Here is a 10,251-nt window from a genome sequence, read left to right on the forward strand (position 1 = left end):
GAAAAACAATATTCACTCTATTTTTAGAGGGTTTAAGTGCAGGTGGACACTCGGCAACTGTAACAATAGAATAATACATTCTTAAGGATAATATTTCCATTTGCCACAAACGCACAGACATTTTTTTCAATCACCTTCTGAATGAAAAGACAATTTGGTTTTGTGCATCTTTTCTGGTCCTCTGAAGGAACTTTAAGCTCATAATGCTGCTTTAGGCTATATGTTGACACTCTCATTTTGGTCCACAATGCATTGAAAAGAAACCCTCTAAGTTTTGAGAAGCTCTTTTCTCATCAGATTTCTGCTGCATTTGGCTGTTCTTAATCTGGGCCATATGCTGGCTGAGTTTCTTTGGACCAACTGTGTTATAAATATATCTCATTACGCAACAGAAAAAAAACACACATTTCATTTTAATCCCATCGTCCTCTGACCAAAAGAGACTGTATCTGTTTCTACAAACATTTGCCGCTTCCACTCTGTTTCCCACCTGAGTTTAATGGCACGCTGTTCCACTGAAGGCTGACCGACTTCAGCCATCTGCTCGGGCTCTTTCTACAGTAGCTGTTATATTGCTTTGACAGAATCTCTTTTCTCCAATATACTCTGAGGAGCAACATACCTGTCCACCCCCAGGATTCCCACTCCTTAATACTTTTATTGTGTGCAAATTGTTTCCTGTTCATGAAAAAGTGTGTGGCACAATGTATGGAGATGTCATCTCCGGGTTTATATGACACATTTTAAGGAGAGAACATTGTCGGAAGAATTGACAGCAATAAATTTCAACAATAAGTTACAGTATATTCAGATCCACACAGAACAGGTAAGTGCTGAAAAGACAACTCCAAATGCTCTGGCATTGTCACAAATCTACGCTTATTGAAACGGCTAGTCTCACTAAATGTTATTGTGATAACTGTTATACACAAGTTTCCACTTTGAGCCCAAAAATAACAAGTCAGGCCCGTTACTGTCTGTCACAACAAACAGATTGTTGCAGTGCCATCAGGCCTGAAGTATGCATCACGTGGACTGAAATAAGCCTGAGTGACTGCTGTTGCTGCAGGAGCAGAATATACTTAGACTGTATTTAGAGAAGATCCGAGTACAACAATAACACAAGTGCTGCAGCCAACTGCAGTGTGTTTAAAACCTGAAAGCTGGATTGGAGGTTCCAAATACTGATTTTGTTTTGTATTTGGATGTGTTCTTTAGCTCATGTTCAAGTTCCATCCTTTTTTTAATGTGAAAGATTTATTTTCTTTTTTAAAGATTTTTGGGGGGCTTTTTGTGCCTTTATTGGAGAAATATGACAGTGGAGTCAGAAATCAAGGAGAGAAAGAGTAGGGAATGACATGAGGAAAAGGAGCCACAGACTGGATTTGAACCTGGGCCGCCCACTTGGAAGACTATAGCATCCATACATGGGGCACATGCACTAACCACTGCACCACAAGCGCCCCAAATGTGAAAGATTTTATCAGCCAGCTGAAACCTTCTCCTGCAGAAACATCCTTCCTTATTTTTATCCACCCAGGGCGAGGGCTTCCAAAAGCCGAAGCTTTAAAAGATAAAATTCCTCCCTGAGGTGTTTGGAGGGGGTAAAAGAAAGATGCACAGCCAGCAGCAGCTTTAACACTGATTAATGAAACAAACTGGAAAGCTCTCAAGTTTAAAGCTGTATTTATTGCTCTGTTTCTTTCCTGCAGATGATGGCGTCTGTAAACTGAAAACATGATCCCTGAAGAGACAGAAATATCTCACTTTATTTTTATTCCTCGTATCCTAAATGAAACTCTGGTTATAAAAGGGATCAACTGCTGATTCAAGTGCAGATCACAGGATGGACCTCTGAATCAGACTGGCATTATAAAACAGACTGTGCTCCACTGAGGACTGGGTTATTTGTGGACTTTGACCCCAGATAAGTAATTGGAGCAGTGAAGCCATTGCAGCTTCTCGCTGAATGCTGGGAATGCGTAGAATGACTCAGCGTTCTCGGCAGGATGCTGGCAGAGAGGACATCCATCACGCCACTACAACTGTGTGTCAACAGCCTATAGAAGCCTGACGCTGCTCTGACATTGTCTCTGCTGGCTCACTGTGCAGGCAGGGCAACACACTGCTGAGAAAACATCACTGACCTTGCCTGGTCCAGGGGTCAAAGCAATCTGATGTCAGCTGGGGAGGAAGAAGTAATTAGTGGAGTTAGAAAAAAAAAAAGTAAACCATGATTATATTTGAATCAGAACTGTCCTTCTCAGTGGAATTTAATTTCCAGCCTCACAGTCAGGGCCGCATTAACCTGCTGCAGGGCTCGGGGGCATGAAGGAGCTATGGGTGCACTTTGTTATATTTTCCCTGGAGCACCTAAAATGTTCCAGTTCTCCTGCTGTGTGTCAATAGATTTGTATTACCCATATACAATCATATAACAACATAGTACTAGTACTATTATTACAAGATTTTGATACAGGTCCAAGCCAGCCTTCAATATTAAATTAATTTCAGCAGTAATTAATTCAGTTTTTATAGTACTTCATTCGTGCCTTTAATTCCAAAATGTTGTTACAAATTATTACTTTAGGAGTGCCAAACAGGTTGATGACCCTGGGGTGTTTGGAGCCAAATGGGAGAGTCACTCTGTACCTATGGCTTAATGATTGTGGGATTGTGAGCATGTTGTGAACGTCATGCTATCACAACAGGATGCCATTGTCTGCAACACAATCAAACTTGTTCAAATCCACTTTAAAACGATCAGCAACATTGATTTAGCATGACAGATTATTGCTCTGACACAATTAATTGCATTTTTTCAGTGATCAAAATGGTGTTGAATCTGCCTCCACCAGGTGTGCAACATGATATCACAAGTTCTGCATCAACCTGTAGTGTCTTGTTTTAAACTTCAGGGTATGGAGGCTGTTTGCAGAGGCATGAACCTGCACACCAGCCTTTGGATTCCCTGTCATGTAAGACTTTGCAAATATCATTGCTGATTCCCAAGCTTTAGTGGCTTGAAGGAATGAGAACCAAAACTGCCAAAGCATTACAGTACATCAATAGTCTGATGTTCATACACAATAATGAACAAACTGAATGCTGTGCAACAGAATAATTGAAGACTGACACAGTGGAGGGTCTAATCAGCAGCACCTGTAATCTTTGGATGAATATGCACATAGGGAGTAAATCATCTAATACATAAATATCCATTTATGACAGAACACAAACACACAAAATGAATGTTTCTAAACTGACTATGAATAAATTGTGTTTTTTCTCATCAAACAATCAGCTCACATATACCCTTCAATCATGCCCTCACACTACAAAGAAGGTGCTTCTGAGGTTCCATGTGGGTGCTTTCATCTGTCTGCAGGTGCTGTCACCATGGCAACAAAAGATGAAATCTCTAACTGAACATTGGGTAATCTGCAGGTTCACTCTCTGCACTGGGGTCAGGTCCTGACCTCCGCTGGGCCACTGTGAATAGTGTGTGAGAGAGCCGGTGAAAAGAGATTCAGGATGGAGCTTTTTTACCCACTTTACCATCCAGCAGCTCTCAGCACTGTCTTTGACACCCGTAACCCCGGGCCCTAAACTTAAAATTAGACAGCAGCTGTCCTTGGATTATCTTATCCTGAGACAGATTCCTTGAATACTCTGGGCCATAATTATCCTGAGGGTGAAGCAGAGAGGAGGAATGGAGTTAGAAGCCATTTTGGGGAGTGGGTTTATGTAAATGCTTATTTTGAGCTGGCGTTGGTTTATCAGAAATAATTTGTTTGTTTGTAGGCTATTTCTAAGTACGAGTGCCAACGTTGAGCCATTACACCAATTGTCCTCTCTGCACACCTTTTTTTTTTGATTCAGGTTACATTAAGGGTTCAAATCTGACCCGTCCCTTTGTTGCATGTCATCACACAACATTTCCTCTCTCTCTTCAGCTGTCCTATCCTAAGAAGGCTAATTATTGCCCATATAAATGACGTAAGGGACTTGAAGAATATGAATGTATGTCAATCAATGTGTTTAATGCTTCTTTTTTTCTATTAAATAATTTAATCTTCCTGTTATTTTTTTTCTATTTTTTTAAAAGCTGGGACGCCGGTTAAGCTCAGTTGGTAGAGCGAGCGCCTCATGAAAAGAGGCTACAGTCTTCTTTCGCACTGGTCCCTTTCAATTCCTGGTACTGATATTTTTTGGTGCATACCCCACCCCACCACCCTACCCTCCTCTCTCCCCATATATCCTGTCTCTCTACAGCTGTCCAGTCACAAAATGATAATCTTAGAAAGATACATTTAAGATACTGTGAGGAGTATTTTACAAACATTAAACATGTTGTTTCATAAGCTTCATCATTAGCTAGGAAATTAATCATTTCTGTGCTGTTATTTCTAATGAGGGTAACTGCAGCAGGTGTCGGACAAAGCTATTTATAGCATACAAACCGTTAGTGCCTTTGTTTACATTTTCCTCAGAAAAGAATAACAGTGAAACATTATGCCATGTTAAATACTTCAGGAGGATATGTTTTGTTTAAAAACATGATTTACACATTTAGAAGCCAAGATCAGTGTTGAGATGAGTCATGTTCAAAGGGGACACTAAAAAGCAACACAAAATTACAGTTACAGCTTTAAGAATGAAAACGATTGTATGGACATAATGTGCATGTGTGAGGGGGGTTTGAGGGTTTGTGTGTGTGTGTGTGTGTGTGTGTGTGTGTGTGTGTGTGTGCGCACACGCTCCTTAGTTTCCTGATATGTTCCCAATGGGAGATGTGGCAGCCTATTTACAGCAGTATCCCATGGGGCTTGGCTGGTGCACTATGGAAAATATACAACATCGTATTGGTGTAAACACTTCAAGGACCTTCTACGCATTGACATCTCTGAGCAGGAACCAGATCTCATCAGGATGGCTGTGGCATTATCTCTCAACATGAAGTTTTTACCAAAACATTGTATTCATTCATACTTATAACTGCAGGAGTGTGTGCTTAGAGAGAGATATGTCCAATTTATATCAATTTGCTCCCACTGCACAAATATGGCAGCACGAGAAGACCACGGTGTTTAATGAGACTGTGTGAGGCAGCAGTTAGTGCGGGGAGATCTGCTGGATTATTGATGGTCTGAGCTCCTCTGCTGGGCTCATTTCTAGCTGTCTTTTCAGAGGAGAGGTGTGCTCACTCACCTCCAGCTTGGGTGACAGCCGTGTATGAATTACCTTCCCCATTCCCCCCTGCTGACACTGCAGCTTGCGGCCAGAGGCTACACATTTTAATGTGGAGACAAGTCAGGGAGAAAGAGTGGAGGGAGAAGCTTGAGGGAGTGAAAGTGTGATCAGAAATGTATCTGTTTGTGTGTGTAAGCGGGTGTTTTTAATGTTGGAAGAAAACAAGCTTGAAAGATAAAAAGACAGGCACAGCATTGAGATAGAGGGGAAGAAGGAGAGAGATCAGAGGAGAGATGAGGCAAAAATCAATTATTGAAAGGTCATGTGGAGAGAGAGAGAGAGAAAGAGAGAGAGAGAGAGAGAGAGAGGGGAGGAGGAAGAAGCCCCGTTAACTAAACCTTAATCCTCCATTAACATGCAGCCACCAAAATCTCCTGCTTCCTCGTCACGTGAGGTCACAGGGGATGCCAACACTAGAGCACCATGGGATGAATGCATGCAAAACAACTTTTCTGCTGCATTAACACTGTATGTGCCAAATATGTACTTAATTGACCATTGAAAAATAATAAGACTATTATCATTTAACACATTATATTATATTAGTTTACAAATATCTGTTAACACATTGATATTATTTATAGGTTTTTTTTTCTAGACAGGAATTATTTGACACAACATTTCCATCCACACATGTTAAAGGGATCATATTATGCTTTTTCTGGTTTTATATGCTCTTTAGTGTGTTCTCCATGTGTCCTGTGCATGTATAGGTACATCTATGTGCAAAAATTCAAAGTCCACGGAAACGCGGCTTCTCCCACTCCTCCTGTTAGCTGCAGCATTAGCTGCATGTAACGCTCGGATCTAGCCCCCCTCGAAAAAAGTGTGACATCTTGTCAGTGTGATATCACTGATCTAAGCCCATTTTCTCGTTGTGGCAAGCCCAGCAGCTCATGTTGTATGCCCGTTAACTTCTGTAGCACGCCCACAATATGCCGTAGCCTGAGGTAGCACAGTAGTGCTAAGGTGCTAATGTTTTTGCTCCCCTTGGAGCCAAAGTGGCTGCATTCCAAATATGGTAAAAGGGGCGTGACATTTCCGAGAACCGTGCTGAGCGACTGACCAATTACGGCAGAGCCGACAGGCCGACCAATCAGATCAGACTTGGCACACATGGGGACTCTGAACATGGGCACTTCAGCGCCTTAGAGAGAGAGTCAGAAGCGAGCCGGTGCATGGAGCGACAGTACATGAAAACAGACACTTTTTTCGAACTTTAGGTATTGTGAACATACTTTAGTAGGTACATAGATTAAATATACAAACCTCAAAAAGGGCATAATATGACCTCTTTAATTTGACTTGTTTGTTTTTTCTACTTTTGCTGAATAATGGGCTAAAACTGGCTATATTCTAGATCATCACATTGTCAACGAATGCCATGCAAACAGTGACAACAACTCAAATAGTAGTGGTGCACGAGCTGTAGACTATTTTCAGTCGTGATGTGATGCACTGGCAATTTTTTTTTGTAGCAGCATGGAGGGTGTCAAGCTGTGGTGTTTTTAGATACTCCTACACAAGTATCACTTGCCAATCAATCAATGAATAAATCAATCTTTAATTGTATAGCACCAGTTGATAACAAATGTTATCTCAAGACACTTTATAAACAGCAGGTAAAAGAACGTACTCATTGTTATATTATCAACAAAGACCTATCATTAATCCATCATGTGCACTAACAAACATATGACAAAGTTAGTTATAGTGACAAGAGATTCTTTTACATTTTCTAGTAAATCAAATACCCCATGGTGCATTTAGGCGCCCAGTATAATCAGAAAGTGCATCATTAGCTGTCTAACTTGGATGGAGTAAGACTTTTAAAAAGAAAAAGGTCAACACAATCTATAGTGAGTGAACTTAATTAACCAAATGGATGCATTAAGAGAAGCTTTCTGCCTTCCTGAGCTTCACTTAGAACTGATGGGTTGACTCTGATGAGCCAGAGACTTTTTTAAAAAGGGGCAAAAAAAAAGCTCTGAAAATAATCACACATGTCATGTCTGAGGGTCAGGTGTCATGTTTAATCAAAGCTCAAAGTCATTTCCGTTTGCTTCTGGGTCCTCTGTGTGTTATTCTTTGTTTTATCTTGATGGGGTGAACTCAGTCTGACCAGGGATATCGCAATTGCTCCCAGTCTGACCTGGCCAGTTAATAATCACTGATCTGGGTTGAAGGCACACTAACAACATAATTATGAGCAGTTAGGAAGAAACACTTTAATGGGAACAGAGCCACAATATGGCTGACAAAGACTCTGATGTGTGTTTGATTTACTCGTTTTATGTCTCAAAACCAGATTTAAGTGTGAACTCTTCCACCGGTCAAAGGACACTTTGTACCAAGCTTCAATTTTATACCACAGGAGAGGATCATCAGACACACACACAAAATCACAGCAGGCAAAGGGGATGGCTCATGCTTTATGTTCCCAATTTAATTATGGAAAAGGAGGATATTAGAGGAAATTAATCTATTAAACAAATCTTTGAAAGAAAATGTGGAGAGCTTAGGTTAATCTTTCACGTGGTTTGCCTTATTTATGAAACAGTTTGAGCTGTATTAGATCTAAGTTCACATAAGAATTTTGATCACAATATTTACTAGATTTTTGTTCTACATTTTCAGCCTCTGGGTCAGCGTGATCTAAAATGTGCTGCACACTTGGTCTGAGACGATGGAGTACACACTGGCTCAAAGCCATTTTTAACCTCCTCCACTTTAATATCACCCACTCACCATATGAGCCTCCTTCAAGGGTAATGAGGGAGCAGACTGCTCACATTGCTGTCTGGACAGCAGCTTTTTCCATGCACAAGTGGGATGCAGATTTTAATCACAGACATGTCTCAACTTGGGGGGTTGTTACAATGGGTGGGCAATGTGTCTTGAGTCTGCATCTGTGTTATTAGCTTTATCCGGTGTGGGTGCACATGCAATTTGTGTGTATGTGTGCGTAAAGTAATATCTTTGTTAACACAAATTAGATTTGTCAACAGATCAGACATGTACAGCAGTCTTTCTAATTGTCTCTGTCTAAGAGTGTACAAAGTCAAATAAAATATCTAAAAAAGTGTTAAAAATCATTTGTTGGTTGGTTATAATTGGTTATAATTTCAACCATACATTACTTCGATTTTCTCTTTTTTATTAAAGGTAAGCTACTTCAAATCTTTTACCACAACGCTACAAAAACAGAATGGTATTCCACTTTTCAATTCATTACTTATGGCTAGACAATTAAAAAAAATACTTTTAGCTTTCTTATAAACTATGTATCATTAACTTTAAGCTAACTGTTCAATATTTCTACTAAATATTTTAGCTCATTTTTAACTATGCATTTATTAAAGCTATAGTATTTATCTATTTTATGAATCGTACTATTTTGACAACAATAATCAATATTAGTTTTGTTAATTAACCATAACTTTTAGCTATATTTCACATATACCGATTAGATTTAACTAACCATAAACTATTAATCCATTATCTTTGCCAACTTTCAATCATTTTATCATAACTCTTAGACATGATCTATTTTTCCATTACTTAAGAACCAGAAATACATTTTTTATCCCTTTCTTTTTGCTAGCTATCAACAATTTATCCATAGTTTTCAAGCTAACTTTCAACAGTAGTTCTCACCTTTTAGCTTTTAGCAATTTATCCAATACTTCATCATTTATTTAAGCTTTAATTTTGTATCTTTATGCTATACCTTATCTTTTACCTATTACTTTTAACTAACTATTTTAAACATTTATTTTACAACATTACTTTAGCTATCTATTTCAATGATATATCCATTACTTTAAGCTATCAAACCTCTTTACTGGCTTGCTAGCTACTTTTCACTCACATTTACAACATTTACAAAGACCTAATGTTCAAGGACAAGCTTCAAATGAGGTTTAATATATATATTTTTAAATAGGTTTAAGCTACTACTTGTTATAATCTGTCCAGTTATCACCCTCCAGTAGCCTACAAGTACACCTGTTTCGAAATGACTTGTCTGCTGTACTACAACCATTGTTCATCTATTTGAATGTGATCACTCTAATGTCTATATTCCTCAGCTGCCATCCCTAGGGTCCTGTTTTTTAGGGTTCAAAATGAGACTCTCTGGGGTGCCTAAGAACCCTGCCTATCACAGATGAATAATGGGACTGGTTGTGACAGCCATGTCGGTGCCCCCTCCCTAAACTCTCCAAGGCAATAATGTTGACGAGGTGAGAGTTTGACACCAGCTTGACCCTCGGTACGAACCCTCCCAATGGCATGTCAGAGGTGACCTTCTGGGGGGGTCAGGGGTCAAGGTCTTAAAACAAGAACATCAAAATCATGACACCCTCGGAGCAACCTGATGCCCATCTGGTGGAATCCAGCACACGGGTGCTAGCCTAAATAGAGGCGTGTTCATAAATCAATTCTGATTTTATATTCTGCTCAGATGTACATAATGAATGCAAATGAAATCAAACTTGTTTCACATCCAATATCAGTAAGGAAACTAAATTATGGTTCTCATAAATATTGATGTGGCTCAAGGTGCAGGCTTAAAACTTAATCTGCAGGGTCCTTGATCCCTGCAGAGAGGGCTGAGGTATTCAGAGAGGTTATGGAGCCTCCATCTGTCAGAGTCCCATTCTCTCTCCTGTGTTTTTTGGGTGTTGGGCTTGCCTTAAATTGGCAACAATGAGCCCAAGACAGCTGAAATGAAACCGCTTCTTATGTGCAATCAAGAAAGCTCTAGCATATCCAGACAGTACTTCACAAGCCAAATATTGTTACAAAGCAGTTGAAGGGAAGGGCTCTATGAGAAAGGGCATACTGCAGGAATGGATTATAGAGCTCTGCTGTCAGACTACATCAGAAAACTTTACCCTCAGTCGCTGTTTTGTTCATAAACCAAAATAGACATGCAGGAATGCAATGTGTTTATGTGGAAATTAAATAACAAACAGGGAAAAAAAATCCTTGTCT

This window comes from Labrus bergylta, chromosome 12 (assembly GCF_963930695.1).
Source record: "Labrus bergylta chromosome 12, fLabBer1.1, whole genome shotgun sequence".
Lineage (NCBI taxonomy): Eukaryota > Metazoa > Chordata > Actinopteri > Labriformes > Labridae > Labrus > Labrus bergylta.